This window comes from Convolutriloba macropyga, chromosome 7 (assembly GCF_964194025.1).
Source record: "Convolutriloba macropyga chromosome 7, txConMacr16.3, whole genome shotgun sequence".
Lineage (NCBI taxonomy): Eukaryota > Metazoa > Xenacoelomorpha > Acoela > Convolutidae > Convolutriloba > Convolutriloba macropyga.
This window is the reverse complement of record NC_134474.1, coordinates 53,641,728-53,665,655: the sequence shown is the minus strand read 5'-3', so window position 1 is coordinate 53,665,655 and position 23,928 is coordinate 53,641,728. Positions and strand designations below refer to the sequence as shown.

The 23,928-nt window shown below is 35.8% G+C and overlaps 1 protein-coding gene across 1 annotated transcript in view; it reads left to right on the top strand.

The window, feature by feature from the left end:
• Positions 1–23,928, top strand: part of LOC142342364 (uncharacterized) — a 94,156-nt gene that overhangs the window by 69,437 nt on the left and 791 nt on the right. The gene's annotated exons all lie outside the window — the stretch shown is intronic.

Genomic DNA, 23,928 nt, shown 5'->3' with positions numbered 1-23,928 from the left:
AATGAAAACCGTATGAAGGCAAGCGATGACAAATATTCATTTTAAATGTAATGGGATCTGGTATATACAACCATTATGTATAGCTTTTGTTGCATAACTGGCTGTAAGGCCAGCAAACTTTTGTATGAAATCGTCTAACAATTCACTGCAAAATTCAAAGTTCATTCAATGTATCTCTAAAACAGATCAAAACGGGAATTGCAAAGACTGCAACCGGAAAGAAACTTTCGGAGGAAGAAGAGTAAAAGGTGAGTCATTAAAAAACTGGTTTTTATGAAAATAGGCAAAGAATTGACAAATGACGAATACGGCAACATCCAAGATGTTGTTTGGATTTGCACATATTGCAGCAATTGACAGCCAAAGGCACAGGTTGAGGCGAAAAAATAGTTCAAAAGGTATGTGGATGGCATTACCTGCACAGTTCGTGTTGATCCGGACGAGTTGTTGAAATTTGCAAAAATCATGACAAAAATAACTGCAAATCAATTTTAAAAAAAACTTAACACGAAAGGAGATTTGATTTTTCTTAATATCAACTTAAATGTCAGCAACAAAAATCAAACTATGTCATTTGTATCAAAAACCATCTGACACAGGAATAATACTGAGTTTTTGCAGCTGTGCGCCACATCAGAACAATAGGAATGTGATTTTTAAATCAGAAATTTAACGCAACTTCTATTTGTTTGATTCTCGATCAAGCGCTTGAAATAAGCAAGAAACGCTAGTCAAAAAATCAGCATCCAGATGAATGGTCTTCAAAAATAGTGATCCGGACAATAGACAAGATAATACTTAGCAAAAAACTCAACTGAAATTAACACCAAAACGGCATCAAAAAAAGAGCGACTAGATGTCATGATAAACTTAAAACTTTTATAAAATACAGAGACAACCTTACAACAGAATTTGTAAGCCAATCAAACCATAAGTGGAGAATCCAGAATGAAATAGTTGTTTAACAAATTGAAACCAGACTAAAAACTAAGAAGTTGTAATTAGGCTAAAAATCGTATCGGGGAAAGTATGATTTAGCTTCTCAGTTGTCGCCTAAATTAGGAGCATGCCGCCTACCCTTAAATTCATTTTTTGTTAGAGATAAATTTCACTTTTTTTTATATAATTCCCAGAAAAGTTTAAAGTGTTGTTTATGACTAAAATAAGAACATATTTATTTTATCCTTAACAATTTGTGAATCAGTTTTAACCTGAAGACGAAAAGAGGGGTGAAAATAAGCATGATTACCAAATAAAAACCAAGAATTTTTTGAGGTACCAGTTGAAAAATGCTAAGGTTTCTGTCTGATGAAGAAGTCAAAACACAGAGAAAAATTTGAAGATGTGCTCAACTTGGATCATTTTCAAAAAAATCAATAGAGCAAAAGATGAAAAAGTGATCAAAGCTGAAAAACAGATTATTAATAACCCGCAACAACAAGCAGGAGTTGCTGAAGCAAGGGAAATATAGTGACAAAATTTACCAAGGACTCACATCCACTGGTTCACAACACTCGAGGATTTTTGGCCTTGCAAAAGAACACAAAAAAGTTACCTCTCCGACCTGTTCTTTCAATAATTATTCGCATATACGAAAACCTGAACAGTCTTCTCGCACCTTTTATTTAAAAAAATTGGGCGCAAACATTGAAACCAACGCGCAAGATGCTAAAAAAGATTTAGAGTCACTTTGTTTCGAGGATAAAGTGCAGATAGTATCTGTTGAAGTAAAAGTTTTGCACACCAACATTCCGTTTGATGAGATTTTAAAAAAAAATTTGAGAGAACTCTTCTCAAGCATTCTAGCTCAAGCAATCTGAAAGACTGCAATGAAAACCGTATGAAGGCAAGCGATGACAAATATTCATTTTAAATGTAATGGGATCTGGTATATACAACCATTATGTATAGCTTTTGTTGCATAACTGGCTGTAAGGCCAGCAAACTTTTGTATGAAATCGTCTAACAATTCACTGCAAAATTCAAAGTTCATTCAATGTATCTCTAAAACAGATCAAAACGGGAATTGCAAAGACTGCAACCGGAAAGAAACTTTCGGAGGAAGAAGAGTAAAAGATGAGTCATTAAAAAACTGGTTTTTATGAAAATAGGCAAAGAATTGACAAATGACGAATACGGCAACATCCAAGATGTTGTTTGGATCTGCACATATTGCAGCAATCGACAGCCAAAGGCACAGGTTGAGGCGAAAAAATAGTTCAAAAGGTATGTGGATGGCATTACCTGCACAGTTCGTGATGATCCGGACGAGTTGTTGAAATTTGCAAAATCATAACAAAAATAACTGCAAATCAATTTTAAAAAAAACTTAACACGAAAGGAGATTTGATTTTTCTTAATATCAACTTAAATGTCAGCAAAAAAAATCAAACTATGTCATTTGTATCAAAAACCATCTGACACAGGAATAATACTGAGTTTTTGCAGCTGTGCGCCACATCAGAACAATAGGAATGTGATTTTTAAATCAGAATTTTAACGCAACTTCTATTTGGTTGATTCTCGATCAAGCGCTTAAAATAAGCAAGAAACGCTAGTCAAAAAATCAGCATCCAGATGAATGGTCTTCAAAAATAGTGATCCGGACAATAGACAAGATAATACTTAGCAAAAAACTCAACTGAAATTAACACCAAAACGGCATCAAAAAAAGAACGACTAGATGTCATGATAAACTTAAAACTTTTATAAAATACAGAGACAACCTTACAACAGAATTTGTAAGCCAATCAAACCAAAAATGGAGAATCCAGAATGAAATAGTTGTTTAACATATTGAAACCAGACTAAAAACTAAGAAGTTGTAATTAGGCTAAAAATCGTATCGGGGAAAGTATGATTTAGCTTCTCAGTTGTCGCCTAAATTAGGAGCATGCCGCCTACCCTTAAAGTCATTTTTCGTTAGAAACATGAAATATCGCTTATAACCTGTGTATATCAGCAAGTTGAAGCCGGGTGTAAACAAATGCGATAAATATAGTGGACAACAACTCACGCTAAAGTATTAGTTCAAATTGTAATTATGACTTGGGAAAAGAAAAATAAGGAAAAAATTTTTGTGCATGAGAAAATTAAATTTGCAAAACCCACACAAGAAGGATAATTAGTATTAGGGCAAGTTCGGAACTACCCTAGAAATGCAAAGCATGTACAAAAGGGGAGAATCAGGAACGAACCGTTTTAAACAAATTGATAACAGATGTCAAAAAGAAGTTGCAAATAAGCCAAAACAATTTTTTAAGAGAAAATTATTATTTAGATTTTCAGATAGTTCCTATAATTGCTTGAATTGTGGTATCAGACTAATGTAAATACATATTCATTTTATCTTTTAGAAAATTGTGAAACAGATTTGCCTTAACGATGAACGTTAATTTCACAAAAAAGCCGAGAATTTTTGGGCTCTCTTCTATGTCATCGGTCTTTCTATTCCCTCAAAAATTCAATGGTCTTGTCAAACAATTGATAGTGCTGTGTGGTCAATTTCTCAGCTTTGATGTTTTTTCTTTGGAAGCTAAGCCTAATTATATTCAATTGACAACAAACTGTCAACTGTTCATGAACACACCCTGCGTAAAACTCTCAAAGCTATGCAAAACTAGTTGCAGAAAATGGAAGCAACGCTTGCTTCTAAAAAGGTACACATCACTAGTCGAGCAGTAAAAAAATTGAAAAAACCCTGCGCTTCATGGTCAAAGGCTAGGTTTGGAAAAAAATTTGTCACCTGGCTCATGGCAGAAATAATGTTTACAGGTGTCAAGAAAACAGAAGACGTTTGGTTAGACAGAGCTCGGGTTTCGAGCTTTATCAACAAAACTAACATATCAATTTTAATTCGGTTAATTTACCATGATGTCAGAAAGGATATTTGTTACTGAGCAAAGTCGGGTTGTTCCCCCTTGCTTGAACATCAATACTTTAAACCAACTCTATCGAAACTTAATCAATTTTAACAATTTTAACTGTTATAAAACGAAGCAAATTATAAAATCAAATGTACAAACGTTTTCGCTATATCTAGCAATCAGGTAACAATCAGGTAAAATGCAACTTAAAGTTATTCCATTTACAGTTTAAAAAATTTATATTCAAAAAGGAATGAAAAGTAAAATAAAAATTTCTCGGAAATATTGTGTTTTCCAATTTGCTTTGAATTTTTAATTCAGGATAATTGAATTTAGGTTTTTGAAGTTTTTGGTGACTTTCTACCGTTTCGCTAACATTGTGGAGCTTTTAAACTTTTGATTCATCCTAAAAATTTTCTGAACTGAGCAAAAAAACAACACTTGACTAGTATTTCAGGGGCAAATCCTGGCCACGTTAATAATCGAGCGTGCTCAGAAATGGCTTTTATTGTGCTATATGTAATGATCTGAGAGTACATAGTTTTTTTGTGACACATCGCACTGATCTATTTAACGCTGTGGTACGGCTGTACCATTTTCAGTTAATCTGTACTAATTTATTTTAAGTTTGTCCTTGTCCTAGTAAAAGTCATCTCTAACCATATTTCACATCAGTATATTTTACCGCCGACTAAAAAGTCAAGTTTTCAGTTTTGTTCATACCACCCACTTTGTTAATATTCATTCGCTACACTTAATTCTTGAATTTAAGTTGTTCTCAATCTTCAATTTTGCAGTCAAAACAATCTTACCTGGATTGGAGAAGGAATTCCACGTCGTCACAATAGAGCCGCATTTGTAGCACTATTACAGAGTAAAACTAAAAGCGGTAAACCAACAATTTAGTAATACATTGAATTCGCGCCTCGAATTCAAATTAGATAATCTACAGCGCATTCGTGGCTCGATTAGATACCTCCAGAGCAATAGGTATCACATGGCGCAGTCAGCAGTCAAATAACGTGCCCTTCTTGGAATCGAACCCTTTTGGGAGAAACCAACTTTAGAACCACCCTTACGATGGGAACGTTAGCAGATAATGTTGAAACTGGCTGTCCTGGCAAAAGAGGGTATTTCAATCGATACTCTTCGTGCAAATCCTCCGGACAAAATCATTTTTCCGACCGAACCCATTTACGAAGATAATGTAGAAAACAGTACAGCTCAAAGTGAGAGAGATAGAAAAACTCGGAACGAACAACTCAAGAGTGCATGGCTAAATAGATGTCAGAAAATAGAACTTGCAGGGATATTGTGCGGCGACAAGACCTAGAAGTTTTGCGATAACAAAGCTTTTTCTTTGGCTTATCTTATTCTCGGGATGGAAGAACGTCGAGTATTTGGTTCCCAAGAACCAAATATCCAAATTGATCGGGTAACTACAAAGGATCTTTGGGAGAGTCTAGATCAGGCATTTACAAAGCAGCGAAATATAACGTTCCACCGTTATACCTTCTTAACCAGGAAACAATTAAAAGGAGAACCCGTCAAAAACTTCTACGTTTGTCTCAGGGAACTGTCTTTGAACTACGATCTGGGAAGTCACGAAGAATACATCATTCGGGATGTTTTCATAGCAAATATACAAGACGGTGAGATTCAGAGAGAACGGCTAAAAGAAACAAGAACGGCTAAGAAGGCCTTAGAAGTGGCCATGAATATTGAGATGGGCATACAGAACGAAATGAAGATATCTGGAACCGCAATTCATCAGACTACAAATGAAATCACAACTACAACTATAAAAAAACTTTTAAGGTTCTTGGAACAGATCGCGACCTCCAACGGACAATTTGGTGAAACCTACAATTTGTCGAAACTGTGGCTATGGGTGGACGGCTGCTCATCGACAAAACTGTCCTGTTTGTAGGAAGATTTGCAAAAAGCTGCGGATTTGCCAATCACTTTGCGAAAGGGTGTAGAAAACCTAAACACCCATTTGAGCCGAAACCCAGAGTAAACAAGGTCGATAGTTTCTTTTCAGAGACTGCCACGGTGGGTACTTTAGCAACAGTCGGAGAGAAAATTAACCATATAGGTTGCTCCAAAAACATAGTATCTACGATGCAAATTACGATTCGGATTACGTGAATTTAAACAGGATTACGTGAATTTACGTGAAGTGGAGCCAGTGAATTTAAACAGTTGCATCAGGAATACCAATACAAAAGCCTTAGTGGATTCGGGAAGCGTTTGCAATATAAATAATAAAAGTATCGCCACTGCAGTAGAGTGGGATTGTAAAGAAAGTTTTTGGTTACACTCACCAAAGATACGCGTATTCAAAACTTTCTCTAACGATTTAATCAAAACTATCGGAGTGATCAAGACTTCAATCAAATGTAATGATTGGGTAGCTACGGGTGTTAATGTGACTGTAGTGGAAGATAGCCATAGACCTATAATTGGATGAGATCTCTTCCCACAACTTGGTCTTCCGCTCACATAAAAAAACAACTCAAGTCGCAAACGTTGATCAAAATCAATGTTTAATCAAGAGACAGATAGCATTTGATTTTCCAGGTCTAATCTCAAGAATTGTTAAATCATTAAAACATTCAGTTAAATCTGTGTTTCATAAAGATTTTACGCCTACACACCAAAAAGGCCGTAGGGATCCAATTAACCTGCAACCCTTAGTTAATGACAAATCTAAAAAACTATTTGCAGAAAAACACATTGTAAAATTAAACAGTTGTTCAGATAAAAACTTCATAACACCTATAGTTATTACGGTAAAAAGAGATAAAACAGTTAAGTTAGCCCTAGACTCAAAAATCTTGAATAAATCTATCCATAGAAATAAATATCAAATGCCAAATAAAGAGAACTTAATTGACACAATCCAACAAAATCTAAATACAAACGCGTCACAGGAAACAGCATACTTTTCAACACTGGATCTGAAGTATGCATACAGTCAACTTAATTTAGACCCGGAAACGGCTAGGCATTGCAACTTTAATATCAATAGTGGCGAGGGTACTGGTACATACCCCTTCATTACTAGATTTTACTGATTAACTGACATGCCAGCACTATTCCAAAAAGTAATGGACTGTACACAAGTCGGACTAGACAATACTCATTGTTTCTTAGATAATATTATAATAGTCAGCGGCGGTTCTAAAGAAGATAATTTAAAGTTAGTTTATAAAATTTCAAAAAAAAATTGGACGACGATAATTTGCAAATAAATTTACCTGAATGTCATTTCGCTAAAACTGAAATAGAATCGTTAAGACATAAATTTACCCAATCAGGAATCGCACCATTTGTAACAAAAACAGCAGCAAATTTAAATTTGACAGCACCTAAGAAATTAAATAAAACAATTACAATCATTCTTAGGTTCAGTTCATTACCTAGGTAAATTCATCCCTAATCTGTCTCAATTATGCAACCCACTTCGACCATTGCTTAAAAAAATACAAAATTTGTTTGGACTGATGAAGTTGAAATTCATTTTCAATCGATTAAAAAAAGTCGCAAACGCAACTGAAAACACACATTATAATCCAAACTTGGTAACCCGAATCAAATGCGATGCATCTAGAACTGGATTAGGACCAGCATTAGAACAGCGTTCACCGACAAGTTGGCATACAGTTGGATTCGCATCTCGTTTACATAACTCAAATGAGGAACGTTAAAGCATCAATGATTTAGAGTTATTAGGGGTTGTGTGGTCCGAAGAATAATTTAATTATTTTCTTATTCGGCAAATCATTCACAATCATCACAGATCATCAAGCAATACTTTCTATTATGAAAGAACATTGGTCTAACAAATCATATAATAGTCGTTTAACCCGTTGGGTCGACCGGCTTTTACCCTTTGACTTTAACATTGAACATATACCAGGCGCAAAAATGGGGCTGGTAGATTACATTTCCAGCCAACCAAATCAAGAAGCAAAAGTTACAAACAAATATGATGAGGAATTTGCGGAAGCAACAATTACCCACATTCGTGACGCTATTGCAGCAATTTATATAAATACCACTCAGCAAAACTGCCCATCACAGCACTTTGGCAGCGTCAATCAAACACATTCCACACGTGCCTCACACCCTTACTCAAAAAACTATTCCAAATTGTTTTCTGCCATTTATCGTAATACAACTCATTTGCCTCTTGATAATACTACAAACGCAGCAGAAATCCATTCCACTTCTAATTTAATAACAAACGCAACATAATTTTACTCTAATTCCAACCTGCAAACAAACGCAAAACAAACACACTCAAACTCTAACGCAATAATGAGCAGCCCGAAGTCAAATCCTCAAACTCCTCCCACCCACAAAAGGGTAACCTTCCAGTCAACGCCGAATTCGGCAGCTAATTCAACTCACTCTTCTAATAAAGGACAAACCTCACCGAACCTCGAACTATCAAAAAAAAGAAATATTTTAAAACAACCTCACTCAGTTGTTTACTAAAGGGTTCTTAGCTGTACTAACGAGCAAGGATGCAGTGCTCAAAGAAGTGCGAGACTGTATTCTACAAAACGACGCCCAAAGATGCAAGAAGGTGAACCCCTATCTCTTTTCCTATTGGAGGGACTTACATGTCAGGTCAGGCTGCGTCTGCATCGACAAACGTGTGGCAATACCACATTCAATTAAGGACGCCGTTCTAGAAAGTCTCCACCTCACCCAACCTGGCAGCTGGGGTATGATTACCCTTGGGCAGTATGCGTTCTGGCCATACATGCATCGCGAAATCCTTATAGCTAGCTGCACAGTGCAAGCCTTGTACTGATATTGGTAAGAAAGTCAAACCCGTCGTTTCAGGGTTGAAATGGCAACCTTTATTAAATTGTTCCGAACCTAATGAAGAATTACAAATTGACTAGCACGATGTTTAATTGGATATAAAGTAAAGAATTTCTGAAAACATCTTAATATAAACATTATCACTACACCTGCTAACGATCATAGAGTACATACACCACTAAGTAATATTAGCACAATACCCAAGTCGTTAAGTTTATCATATGAAAAAGTTCTACACCACTATTTATACGCTGACACAGTTCCCGTAGAGGACTATCTTGATGACAACGGCTGGGTGACTGGTGACCGCAGTGACATCCTTATTGAGGATACTATGCAAAAAGCCCAAGTGGACGCAGGTCGAAGGTACAATGGGGAAAAAATAAATCAATCTCACATTTTATTATGCACCCCAATTTGAATAATCCCATACCGCGGACAGAGCAATCTTTGGAGCTCAAGTTAGCCCGAAAAGTTTCAAAATGGTCAGAGAAGGAACTACAAGGACTCTGGGAGACGTTGGCCCCAGGTAGCACTGTTGTAAGGACGTCGCCAACAACCACTGTCATCAAGGAACCCGGAGTTCCGGAAGTTAGAGTCAGGAACAGTGACATTGCAAAGTTCGGGACTCCTGCAGAGCGCAACATCGACCTTTGGCAGTATGCTTAGCGACGTCCTCTCCCTTATGATAAGACGACTGAGGAAAAGATCGCTCAGCACACAAAGGACTTAATGAAAGTTTCGGGGAGAAATCATGATAAGACATCGGCCAACTCAGTCTGACGCTGCTTCTGGGATTTCATCCGCAAACAGCAACAATTCAAAAGCCATGCCCTCCCAAAAGCACAAAACGCCTCAAGCGGGGAGAAATCACTCTCGTCAATCCTCCGTTACATTAAACACCTCCAATGCCTCGTCAGTTGCTGCGTCATCAGTCACCTCGTCAACCTCCTCGCCTTCAACGTCCAAATCAAAACGAACAAGAAAGGCTTCGGATTATTTCGGATTCGAGAGTTCTGTATGTTCGGTAGGCAACAACGACTCTGTTCCTGTGCCAAAGCGACACAAGTCCACCAATCCCGTAATTGATACCGTCATTCAAGAAGAAGCACTTCAACATCCTGTAATCGATACATCTTTTGAATTGCCAATAATCAGCCCTCCAGCACCTCCAACGATCGGTATTTGGTTCCCGGAGGAAAATGATTACAATTACTATGCAAGACAGATTAGTATGAGCGTCTTTGACGCCAAAAATCAAATTTGAAATCTGCAAAAAACTATGATTCCAAACTGAATAAATTCCTGCAATCAATCAATTTTAGTTTACATTGTTCATACTCTGTCACTTGTTAACCATGATTCGTTTAAATTAATCAATAATAGAATTGTGCCGCAATTGCGCAATGTTTTCTGTTCCTTGTTGTCATTTATTTGTAAACTGAATTGGTTTACAGTTGTTAAAATAAAATTGGATACTTAGTACAGCGCACTTAATTTATTGAAATTTAGAGGATTCGCACCTCAAATGTGCAATAATTTATGTTTCATGCTTAATGTTTAATGTAAACGCAAAAGATTTCCTTTAACTTTGATTTGTCTTGCATAGAGTCTTCGCCTTCCATGCATTCAGTCTGTTGGATTGTTATTGTTCAAGTTTATTTTACTATCTATAAAAACCAGTACATATGTTATTGCTATCAAAAATTTTACACTTATGCAGTTTAAAAATTTGTCGAAGACGTGGATATGTGGTACGGTCGTACCATATTCAGTTATTCTGTATTAAATTATTTTAAGTTTGTCCTTGTCCTAGTAAAAGTCATCTCTAACCATATTTCACATCAGTATAATTTACCGCCGACTAAAAAGTCAAGTTTTCAGTTTTGTTCATAATTCCCAATTTGTTAATATTCATTCGCTAAATTATTTCTTGAAGTCCAGTTGTTCTCAATAATTTCAGTTTCGCAGTCAGATTAGTCTTACCTGGATTCGAGAAGGAATTCCACGTCGTCACAATAGAGCTGCATTTGTAGCACTATTACAGAGTAAAATTAAAATCGGTAAACCAACAATTTAGTAATACATTGGATTCGCGCCTCGAATTCAATTTAGATAATCTACAGCGCAACCGTGGTTCGATTACATACCTCCACAGCCAGAGGTATCACATACGCCAATCAAACGCGCGTGAATTCAAGTTCCTCTTTGTTCTAATTCAATGCCCTTTTAGATTTTTCATAAAGTAACACGCTCAATTAACTACACATTTAATATATTTCTCACAATTGGTTGCTATAGTGGCGAAAGAGGTTATAAAAATAAAGAAAACCCCTCACCCAATTATACTGAGCGTAGAGCTGATTTTCCAGAGAAATTTATTTTCTGCCTGAAAAACAGATCTCTATTTCCCAAGTTTCAATTGATAACTCCCTAAAAACAGTGGCAAAAAAGACTTCGAGAGAACTTTTTGTCTGCTCGAAAAATATAAGGAACAACCCTTTCAAAAATGGAAGATGGAAGCCTCTCTTCTCGACTCGCTACAGCAGTTCGCAATCCCTCTTCCTTGTCGTGCGCTGATTTTCAGCATCACGATCAAGAGCAAATTGTCAAAATGAGCGCGACTAGAAAGAAGAATTGCGAACAAATTCTGAAATTGACAAGAAAGAACTGCTTCTGGAGCTCTTAAAGCAAAAAAAGATTTCCAGAGAAATCTTTTTCTGCTTAAAAAATATTAGGGAAAACCTTTCGAAAATGGAAGATGGCAGCCTCTCTTGTCGACTCGCGACAGCAGTTCACAATTCCTCTTCCTGATCGTGCTCTGATATTCGGCATCAAAATCAAGAGGTGAGTGCGACCAGAAAGAGTAATTACGAACAGCTTCTTAAGTTGACAAAGAAGAACTGCTTCCAGAACTCTTAAGCCAAAAAAAGATTTCCAGAGGAATATTTTTCTCTTATAAAGTTTCGGTGCAATAACTTCTAAATTGGATGACGACAACCTCTCTTGTCGACTCCCGGCAGCAGTTCACAATTCCTCTTTCAGACGTGCTGTTGGTTTTCAGCATGACGAAAATGTGCAAATTGCCAAAATGACAACGACCAAAAAGTAGTTGTAAACAACTTCTGGAGCAGTCAAGAAAGAACAGCTTCTGGAGTTCTTAACAAAAAAAACAGATTTACAGAGAACATTTTTTTTTGCTTGAAACGTTTTAAGGGCAGTCACTTCTAATTTGGAAGATGACAGCCTCTCTTGTCGACTCCCTGCGGTAGTTCACAATTCTTCCTTCTGGTCGTGATATTGATTTTCAGCATCGCAAAAATGAGCAAATTGCCAAAATGATCACAACCAGAAATAACAGTTGTGAGCAAATTCTGGAACAGGCAAGAAAAGACTGCTTCTGGAGTTCTTAATGCAAAAAACCGATTTCCAGGGAAATATTTTTTGCTTGAAAAATATTAGGGGCAGTCACTTATAATTGAAAAGATGACGGCCTCTCTTGTCGACTCCCTGCAGCAGTTCACAATTCTTCTTCCAGGTTGTGACATTGTTTTTCACCATCACGACCAATAGATGAGTGCGACCAGAAAGAGGCGTTGCGAACAGCTTTTAAATTGACAAGAAAGAACTGCTTCTAGAGCTCTTAAAGCGAAAAAAAATTTTCAGAGAAATAGTTTTTCACTTGATAATTTCTAGGGGCAATCACTTCTAAATTAGAAAATTACAGCCTCTCTTGTCGACTCCCGTCAGTAGATTACAATTCCTCATTCTGGTTGTGATGTTCATTTTCAGCATGACGAAAAAGAGCAAATTGTCAAAATGAAAACGACCAGAAGAAAAAGTTGTGAACAACTTCTGGAGCAGGCAAGAAAGAACAGCTTCTGCAGTTCTTAACGCAAAAATAGATTTCCGGAGAAATATTGTTTTGCTTGAAAAGTTTTTGGGGCAGTCGCTTCTAATTTGGAAAATGACATCCTCTCTTGTCGACTCCCGGCAGCAGTTCACAATTCTTATTTCCGGTCGTGATATTGTTTTTCAGCATCACGAAAATGAGCAGATTGTCAAAACGATCACGACCGGAAAAGAGAGTTGTGAGCAACTTCTGGAGCAGGCAAGAAGGAGCTTTTTCTGGAGCTCTTAATGCAAAAAATAGATTTCTAGGGAAGTTTTTTTTGCTTGAAAATAATTAGGGGATATCACTTCGAAAGTGGAAGATGGCAGCCTCTCGTCAACTTTCGGCAGAGTTCACAATTCCATTTTTTGCTCTCGATGTTAATTTTCAGCATCAAAAAAATGAGCAATTTGTCAAAATGAACACAAACAGAAAGAAGAGTTGTGAACAGACTCTGTATTTGACAAAAAAGAACTGCTTCTATGCTTGAAAACAGATTTTTATCAGTCCGATCAGGAAGATAAACAGTGAACTGCCTGGCGAATTGGTAAGAATAAAGCAATTTTGCAATTTGGAAGTGAGTACCACCAAATAATTGCCAGCAAAAATATTTCCCAGAAAGTTTTTTAGCTTAAAAGACGGCCGTCGACAAAAAAAACTGCCATTTTTATCAATTTTTAAGTGATTGGGCTAAATAAATTCATGCAATAAAATTCCAGAGAAATCACTTTGTTGCTTGAAAATTTATTTTAAGGATCACGACCAGGAAAAAGAATTGTGATCTGCTGCTGGGAGTCAAAAAGAAAGACTGCCAACTTCTAATTTTCAAGTGATTATAACCTAAAAGTTTGAATAGCATAAATGGGGCCGTTTATTGTTTTTGAATTTTAGAGAGCGTTTAAATTCATCTGTTTCTGAGTTTGAGATAATTCCACAAAAACACCATTAAACGTCAAATTGTTGAAGAAAAAAAATCAAACGGTCAATGAGATCTAAAAATTGTTCAGAATGAAGGTAAAATATAGTTTATGTTCGATCTCGGAATAGTTCGTAAAACAACAGCTTTAAAAAAACACAGTTGGCTTGGTTTTTCCTCAAAAACGCTGTTACCGGAATTGTTTCTGGGATCAATTGTTTTCGAAAGATTTTTTAAACAAACTTTTAGCTGTTGTCACAATTTTCAAAGAAAAAAACATTAAACAGCGGTGGGACCGAAATTGATGACCGGCCGCACTTTTTTGCGATGAGAATACAAAAGTCGGCTATGGTTATCTATTGTACACTTTTAGAAGACCTAATGAAGAGCTATATTGAGACCATAAAATTATTCAGTAATGAGGAACCAGAAATGTTCCAGGGGAGGCAGCTTTGTTAATATTTAACAGAATTTCACGGTGATTTGCAAATTTAAAGTTCAAAGCTTTTTCTCAAGAACCTACGGAGTTTAAGAAACATCTTATTGTGACGGTACTCCCCGAAAACGTGGAAAGAGTCGTTTGCGACTCAATTTGAGAAGGAAATTGGGCGACCCGGATATATCATTACACAGAGCATTAAGAAGAACACTACAGATAGCAGCATTGAAGGGACATGCACAGTGAAGTGGATAATCAGCCGCGGTTTACTGCCATCCAGTATAATGATAGATCTAAGTTATTTAATTCGACTAATTTTTAAGTAAAAAATTTGCAAACTAGTCAACCTATAAGACAAAACAATCAGAAGTCTACGTCGCATTGAGCGCGGCGAAGGAACTTTTCTACGCGGAAAAGAGAGAGATGATTGAGAAAAACGGGAGAGAGATTTAGAAAATTTAATAGATATATCAGAAGCAGCGCTGATAGTTGGCAAACCAATTACGACTGTAGAGTGCAATCGCGAACACCAAGAGGAAAAAACAGAGATCAAGACTGGTCGCACGAGAAACGAGTCTAGCAGTCAAAGATGGCAGCGGGTTTCGTGAAAAAAATTGCTTTTGCGGGCAACGAAACAGTACATTCAGAGAATGCAGGAAATGTTTCAAATAAATTAGCCAAAATCATTTCATACGAAATTATCCGTATTTAAACAAGACATAGCTGAAGATGGCTGAGCATCATTTTCAGAGGGTCGCCTGAATCATTTGCAGGGTAGAGTCGTCCCCGTAGAGCCATTGTTCGCAAATAAAATGATGAAAGACAAAATGACGGTAACATTAATTGATAGTGGAAGCAGTATTAAACTTATAAGCAACAAAATATTCAAGAAACTGGTAGAACCTGCCAAAATAGAAAAAAGCAAGAAAAAAAAGGCTTTCAACAACGGGTAAAAGCCTTCAAAGGGTTAACGCCTATCCAGTCTAAATTTAAAGTTTTCAAATGTAGAATAACGGTTGAGTATCTAGTGTCCATTATGATGGAACGCCTTGTTCGTTGGCATGGAGTTTTTATACAATTATGATATAGTTATGAATTAGTTTTTTCTGAAATTTGACAACTATTCCCATCGCAGCGAAACAACAACTTTTTGTTTTTAATTGAAGCAAAGAATCATGAACTACCTCGTTGATGCAGAGTTTTTTCCCATTGCGTATTTGTTGATTAGGAAGATAAAATTACGACAACCTTAAATTTTTGTGGACCTTTAAAAGATGTCAAGGTCAAAATTTATTAATACCAAAATCGCTAACTGACATGTTTGAAGATAACGTATAGGTCCTGTTTGGATTCCGCCATTAAAACACAGGAAAATTTACAAAATTGATTTTGAGAAGCATGTTAACTTGAGTTCAATAATTTTGTCCGGTAAGAAAACGACAAAATTGAGATCAAGTTGCAAAAAAAATGTGAGTTATCTTTTTCAAAAAATGAAACGACATTGGTTTTTGGAAACAAAATATCACAAAATAAAAAATTTGAAAAAGCTGCTCTAGTCAGACGTTAATTTGGCTGCATGAGTTTTGAAAAAGAAAATCTAGTGAAAAAACAGTTGAGGACTAGGATTGAGATGACTTACTTGAACCATCATATTCAAATATGACAGCACCATCACTACTGGAACCAAAAAGACGGAACTCATCACTTAGTTGTCGACTATCATGGTCTAGACAATCAAATAAAGCAGGATTGATGGCCGTTACCGCTAATTAATGAAGGTATTGATTCACTGAATGAAAAATTGTACTTCTCAAGCATAGACCTTTTGTCGGGAAACTTTCAAACGGCACTCGAAGAAGAGAGTCAAAAGCTTTCCAAAACAAAATGAAAATAAATTTTGCTTGCCTGACTTGCGAATCAACTCTTGCCTATAGATCATGTTGTAGATTGAAGGATCAAAATCTTATATTTACAAAAGGTTTCTCAGCTTCTTAGGACCCATTATATCCAAGAATATAGTCGAGGTGGAGGCAGAAAATGTAAGATTGGTAGAAAGAAAGAAAACGTCATCTTTTCTAAGCCTTAGGAGCGCTTATTGGAGGAGTAATCCAGAATTTGGAAATTTACAAACTTCTCTAAAGGTTGCTAAATAAATCGAACATATTCGAATGGAGTACAGAGTGCAAAAGTGCGGTAAAAAAAATTAAATGAAAAACTTTTTGAGGCCATGTGCTAGGGATACACAAAGGATAAGCATTGGGGCAGTTTTGTGCAAAAAAACAAGAATTTAATAAGAGAATTATTGGAAATGCCAGCAAAACACTTAATAAAGTTAACCTTTCTACTGAGCAACTAAACGAAAGTTAATCAAAATAGTTCTTATTACGCAAAATTTTGAAATCTATTAACTTAGTCAACGCTTTCCAATTATTACAGACCACAGAGCTGTCGTCTGTATCTACTAATTTAAAAAAGCAACAATTTGATCGCAAGATGAATAGAAACACTTGGACAATTTAATTTTGACGTCAAGCATACAGCAGGAAAAAAATATCACCCGCTAGATGTCTGTCGCATATAAACACAAAAGATGAGGAAAAAAGATGAGATTTTGTTAACGCTTTTGCGATAGACGCTGAGCGTTGAGGTTGGAAATTACCCAAACTGCAGAAATTATCAATGCAAGATTCACAGCAAAATGAGAACTTACTCAGGGAGGTATGCTCATGTGTCAAACAAACTAAGATTTAAACCAAGACGAAGGAAAGATGAGCTTCCAAACAGTTATGGAAGATATAGATTCAGTAAACAAATTTTTGTCTCATAGAATATTTTTGGTATCAAAAACACCAAACCTAACCTTACCTTAAAAATGGTTACCAAATGCTATCACCATGCAAAAAATTCCCACGTGATTGGGATATTCTATTGTCAAATGGAAACCTATCACCCATTTTGGGAAGCATTACTTGATACAAGAGTTCAATTCCCGGAGTCTCTGGGAAACTGGTAAAATTTGGTTATGGATTATCATTTCAGTAAATGTAATGAAGGGGTAGTTTCACCCAATCAAGAAAAAAACGGTGACAACAATGTTTGGTGAACACTGGTCCGTTTGATTGGTCAATTTAGTCACCCTAAAAGTGTTTAGGATGACTGAACTGCCAAATCTAACAATCCATTGTTCAAAAAACAGTCATGTAACGGTTTCTGCCACTTGGATGGTTAGATTTACTGGTGTCGAACTTTATTTCGATATTATTCCGTAAATTTTGCAGTGAAAAAAGAACACAAGAGACATCTTACTACTCATAAGGGAACGCAACGATTCAAATATCAAATTAACAGTAGAAGAAAGACTCTCTATAAACATAGGCCATTTCCAAATTGAGTGTTTTAAAATTCTACTCTTAAAAATGATGACCCACCAATTATCAACCAATAATCCAACGAAATACAGGACAGCGTATGCGGTGTTGGGCTTCCCATATCACATCTATCTTTTGCATCTCTAACAAACTACAGACAAAAATATATTCAACACAGCATGCCTGCTTATATTTTCACAATGACACAAAAATTGCAGGATATACATCAACTGATGCTAGAATTTCTGGATGTCAAACAACAACGCGAGAAAATTTTTTTGTTCGCAGTAAGCATGGACCAAGCTACAAAATGGAAGAAGTGTTAGTTATCAATCCAACGGTAAAAAAACGAGAAAGACAAAAATTTTTTCCTTTCCATTAGGGATCATACAACATTGCTTAAGTCACAAACGTTATGAACTTCAAGATGGCATATAATTGACGAACAAAACTATTAACGTCCTTTCTGACCAATAAAAAAATTATTTTAACACAGGAGTTTACGCTCGAGCAAAAGATAAAACAAAAATCAACAATTAAGGAGGACAAAATATTTGTTTGGTGAGGCCAGACAAAGATGATTCAATCCCAATCCTTCAGAGACAGTGAAATTAATCTAAAATTAGAAGAACATATTGAAACTGAGGATGCTAACTTTCCTCTAAATGATACAAATCAAATGCTTGAGAAGGAAGCTAAGAAGTGAGAGCACAACACTCCTAAACCGCAAGAGAAGATAAACAAAATTGCCTAGGGAGAACAAGTAACTAAAACAAAAGCTCCAAGACCAATGAGAAAGCCAAAATAATCAAGTAGCGAGCCAATAAGTTTTGAGGAAAAGGTTGAAATTGATACAAAGGTACAGAAATGGCTACAAAGTCTAGCAGCAGGAAAAAAAAGATACCTGAGTATTTTACTTTACTGTGCAAGATAAAGAGTATTTCAGTGGTCAGATTACCGCTCAAGTTTTTGTTTCAAAAAATTTAAGAGGGAAATAATTGATTATAAAAAAAATGCAAGCCTGTCTGGCGCATCGTGTGATGAAGTACCACTCCATTTGCATCTGATAACTCAAGCCGTTTTTGATTCTCCCTAATTTGTTTTAAACTTTACGAAAAAAGTTTCTTCCATTTTTTTTTGCACAAATCTGTTCTGTGGGTTTTCGTACCAGCTGCGATAACGGAAATCGAATATCGAAAACGAAAACAGAAGGCAAGTTAATATAAGTTAAGGATTCCAATAAGGATAAACTAAAATTTCACATGTTTAAAGCTGCATGTACCGTTTCTCTGCTACAAATAGCAGCGTTTTTGACGGGGGAGAAAAATTTAAAAATTTATTGGAAACTTTGCAGCCAATATAAATTTCTATGAGAAAAATTTTGAGAAAAATGCAACAAAGTAAAAAGTTATCCTCCCTAGAGCCTCTATGTTTTTCAAAAGAGAGTTCGTCAAAACCACATTTCTTTGGAACGAAGTGGTGAGTTTTTTGAGAATGAGGACAAGATATTTTGTCACGGTATTAAAAGCCCTTATGAGGATGGCTCTGCAAAATCTTTTTGTAACAACAGGACAAGCTATATCAGCAGAAAAATTTTGCAAATATATTAAAGATTTGTTTTCGAAAGATTAGAGGAAAAATCTATTTTGTGTGGACAGTAGGAAAATTAACTGGAGCTCGAGGCGTTTCTTTTCTCCAAGTAAAGATGAAAACAGGCAATTGGTAATCTTTAAGTAAAGATGCGAATGTTCGTTTCAAGCGTTTCTGATAAAGTTTTCTTTTCCTGAAGAATGAAACCTTTCAATGTGAGATTCAACATCATAATAACAGTATCCAAAAACGTTGTGAGTCCTTCAGTAACACTTTTCGAGCGAAGAACTCACATTGAAAGGAAAGATTCCGTTTTATATGTTCACAAAAAGGCGAAAAAATCAGAAACAAAAACTAAACTTTCTTTTTGAGGAAGCTCATGTGTTAATAGGGGGTCAAAAATGTTGTTTTATTAGATATTTGGACCTTCTGTCCTACATTTTTCACCATTACTATAAAAACACTGCATGTAACCCGCTGTACCAAAATCTTCTTGAATTAATAGACGGCACTTCTCATCAATATGGACGATATGGAGAGACAATGAAGAGGTTTACTCACGAAATATATCAATGGCCAATGAACAATCACTTAAGTGCTTGTAACCAAAGCCGACATATTAGCTTATTACCAACATCAAACTTAATAAGAGTCAAACTGCTTAAAAATTTGCCCGAAAAATGGAGGAATTATCTTTCGAGAAGCATTCGAAGATTTGGTCGGAAAAAAAGAATTAAAAAATTTTAAATCAGCTGCAACATAAAAGTTTTTAAGCAAGGGATTAATCAATTTTCTATCAATAAAAACCCAAGCTTTATACATTTGGCTAATTGCTAAGAACAATGTTGCGTCAGTCTCATCAGTGTACTTCGCATTTCGAAATGAAACCACTTTTCCTAAATATCTCCTCTGAATAGGTTTTTTTTTTAAAAAAAATGGAGCATCTTTGCAGCAACTGTTGCGGAATTTCGACCCCGTAATGGGAACACGTTTGCATAATCAGTTACTCAAAAAAATAACGAACTCCAGGTACAAAAGATAATGATAATAAAAAGTGTCTTTGAAAAAACCTAATAATTGAAGAAACGACGAAAACGTCTCATATTTGAGACTAAAAATTAGAAAAAAGAGACATTGTCTTGAGTTTGAGATCAGAAAACGAATAGTCTGGAGTCTAAGACAAAAAAATGATAACAGAATTCAGAACAAAAAAAATTTGAAGACAAGACTTAGACTATTGAAAAAAATTAAAAAGTAGCAAAATTCGATTCTTTTTTTCAATAAAGCAGGCAGAAGGACAAGTCGGTGAATATATTTACCAACATGTGCCTGAAATGAGAAAATCTATGTGCCAGATTTTTCCGGGCACATAACGAGTGGAATCTTGTCTACCTACGGCTCGGAAAGTGTCCTTGTTAGAAAGTCTGGCTTCCAAAAATTTTGTGTCAAGAGTTTTGCAGAGTGAAGTGAAGCTACAAAGCCAGTGCGTGCAACTAGTGAGTTCAAGAGCACTAAATTTTACTGCAAAAAGACCTTGTCAAGCTTGAACAAAAATTAGACAACCATTGTGATAAGGCCCAAAAGGCAACAAAAGGAAGTAGTGGGCAAACTGAGCGTCGGTTAAGAGGCTCGAACAGAAAAACTAAAAGCAGCGGCAGCCAGAAAACAAAAGTTTATCCAAAACAGGAGCACTCAATCGGTTTATTAAAACAAGAGTTGGGCTATATTAAAGTTAACGCCGCTAAAACCAGCGAAGCCAGCAAGAAACTGGAGAAGAAGAATAATGAATTGCGGACAGAGCTTCGGAAGCGAGAAAAAAACAAACTGTACCTGGCAAACGGGTGTTGAGAAAAAGTTACTGTCAATGATAGACAAAAGATCGCACTGGAAAACGAAAACAAAGGTCAGTGAGAAATCTGTTTTGGAGATTCGAAATTGAATTACGAGAAAAATTACTGCTACGTGTGGGGAAAGAATTTTGTTTCTCAGAAAGAATCAATCAGAAGATATTACCACAAAATGAGCCTATTCAGGCCATTTAATGCTGGCGCAGATGAAAAGTTCTTCAAAACAGATAAACGGGCATACCAAGTTCTGAACACTGATTCAGCGCAAGAAGCGTACAAAATATTTTGGCTGGATGAAAGATAGAACAATATGATAAAGAAATGGATAAACAGAGAACAAATGGATAGCTTCAATCACTCTAATTTTTTGAGTGATTGGAGCTATCCTTTTTTTGAGAAGGGACAGTGTGAGTGTCACAATTTACAAAAATTAGCAAAAAGAACCTGTGGATTCAAGGTCAAAGATTTAGTTAAAATAGTTTATGATCTGATTTAACCAAACACAAGGTTGATAGGTGTTAAAAAATTAAATAAGAGATTTGATTAGACAAAGCTCAGGATTTGGGTAATATCAGCAAAAAAATCAATTTTGACTTGGCTGCTTAACCAAGGTGACAGACCCGATTTTTTGTACTGCCCAAAATACGGATTTAATTCCTTCACTGGACAACAGTTCTTCATCCTAGCTGACCACCAATCAAATCTCAATTCAAATTCAAAATTTTATCTTCTGTATAACCTATTTTTTAATTCAACCTACGCTTTTAGTTTCCACACAGTACCAGGTTCAATTATCTACACATGTAAATTTTGCGAAAAGGTGTTTGCTTTACAGCTGAAATCAAACCTGAGAATAAAGAAAGGCGAGAGTGGAGTCCATTAACAATACCATCTAAAAACTCATATTTTGTTGAGATCTTCTTCTCGAAGCTGCAAGATACAAAATTACACAGTTTCAGTTTTCATACGAAATTCTGATAGAGTCATCGCCTGATAGAGAAATTTAGTAAAATTTTAGTAGATTAGAAAGTCGGAATGTAAACATGGAACGCATTTCAGGTTTAAAACTCTTGATCTGTTTTTTCTCAGTTATTGGAATAAATTTATGACTGAAGACCATCAGTTGCCTGCTGCTAATTTGTCAATCAATCAGTTCTATTGATCGCCAAAAAAAGTTTTTAATTGACCAAATCATCTGTGTCCTCTGTTGTGTTTTTTACAGCCGCTCGATCAGCAAATGAAGTTCACAATTCACAAGTAGTGTTAGCGTCAAATTGATTATTTATTGCAAAGAGCTTGGTATCTTAACAGCTATACCCTTTGATTTCAGTTTGACTTCAACCATTTTAACCTTGCAGTCGGGCACTTTTAGCAGCTGTCGCGTAGTTTTCGGATATTCTATAATAAAATTGCTTGCAAATTTTTACGATACATCGACCTACTCAGCTTTCGCTGTTAACTCAGGGGCTATGGCTGACTGCTTTGAGAAATAATTCAATCAGTCTCCACAATTTTCAACATTACTTCCAGAAACAAACAATTTTGAATTTACCGTATTCGGAATATCAGTTCCTTTGTACCGAAAGGTCATTGCTGTACTCTGAAATTTCAACTAAATGTATCTGCAATCAATTTTGTTGTTTTTTGAGAGTTGAATCAGTTCGTTGATCAAGGAACTCATAAGCATGGTAGTGAACTCCATCTAAATTCTTCATGTGCATATGATCGTCTATTTTGGATTTATGATAACAGTTTTTGTGATCACAAAGCAATTTGCTTTCCAAAAGACAACTATTCAGAGGTTGTTACAGACTTTAATTTCGAGTTTGCCTTCGCAAAGTTCTTGTTTGTTTAAAATCTCAATATTTCAAAAAGATTTGTAGATCTTTTTTGTTTCTTAACTTTTGACCCTTCTCTGATTGTCAGTATTAATCGACTTGTTATGGCTATCTGAACAAAATTTTTCTAAAATCGTTAAAAAGCAAACAAATAAAAGCCAGAGTATACCATATTTCTATTCATGGCAAATAATTCATCTTCTAAAGTTACGGAAAAAATTTTCCGGAACCTTTCAAAAATTTTAAGCTTATACTGCAGCTACAAAAACAATAATGACGACAAAATTTGAGTCATCAGTTGAGATGAATTAAAATTTGTCCGTCAAATTGATTCCCTCTTCAATGGGACCCCATTTATCGAAGCTTTGATGATTTTTAATATTCATTCATCTATGGGTACCGACTTTATTCTTTCTTACGTTTCATCAAAGAGTGCTTCGTTACTGCTGCCCTTAAATTTTAAAATTTTTCTAACTGTGTTGTGACTTCACCCGTAAAAAAAATTATTACACTATTGAATAAAACTCGTTCAACGCAAGACGAGTCAACTTACCTGCCGTTTAGCATCCTACCCAAAATATGTATCGCTTTTGAACGGCTTACCTTTGACTTCATTCATGCTTATATTAGCAACATGATTTATGAGAAATGGCAGCAATGTTAGTCATCTCTTTTTCTAGAGAATGTTTTTAGCAGAAATTCTGATGCAGACTGTGTGGCCGTACTTTCTGAGGTAAAAAAAATCAATCAACACTGCCACCAATTATTTGCTCCTGAAATGCCTAGCTTTTTTTTAGTTCTGGTTATTATTTTTTTCAATTGTTTGATTTTTTTAAACTGTAAAACACAGAGAGTTCAGGTTTATAAGGTTTTTTCTAACGAAAAATTTTACGTCTGGTCTTCAACGGGGTAGTTTGTGTCATTGTTCATCTAGTTCATTAGCTATATGACAGACTCGCTTGAGCTTTTTACATCTTGTTAGTATTTCGACGAAATCAAAATTGTTAGGCAGTCGCCATCTAGTGACATGCAAAATTTCTCAGCTTGTTTGCAGGTCAATTGATTAGATTTTCATCCCGAAAAATACAAGGTCAGATCTGCAAACAGGATAGGGATGCCCAGCTTAATTTCAATTTCTCAAAAAGTAAACTCTATCGTGGACCTGAGAAATGTCAATTTTAAAAACCTAACTTGGGACAGATATATGAATCGGTGTATTGCGAAAGCGTCAAAAAATTTTAGTTTTCTGACACGAAATGCTCCCAAGGGAGTAACTTTCTCCAGTTCAGCCTTCGCCCAGCGGGCAGTAGAGCAAGCGTTATCAATTGGT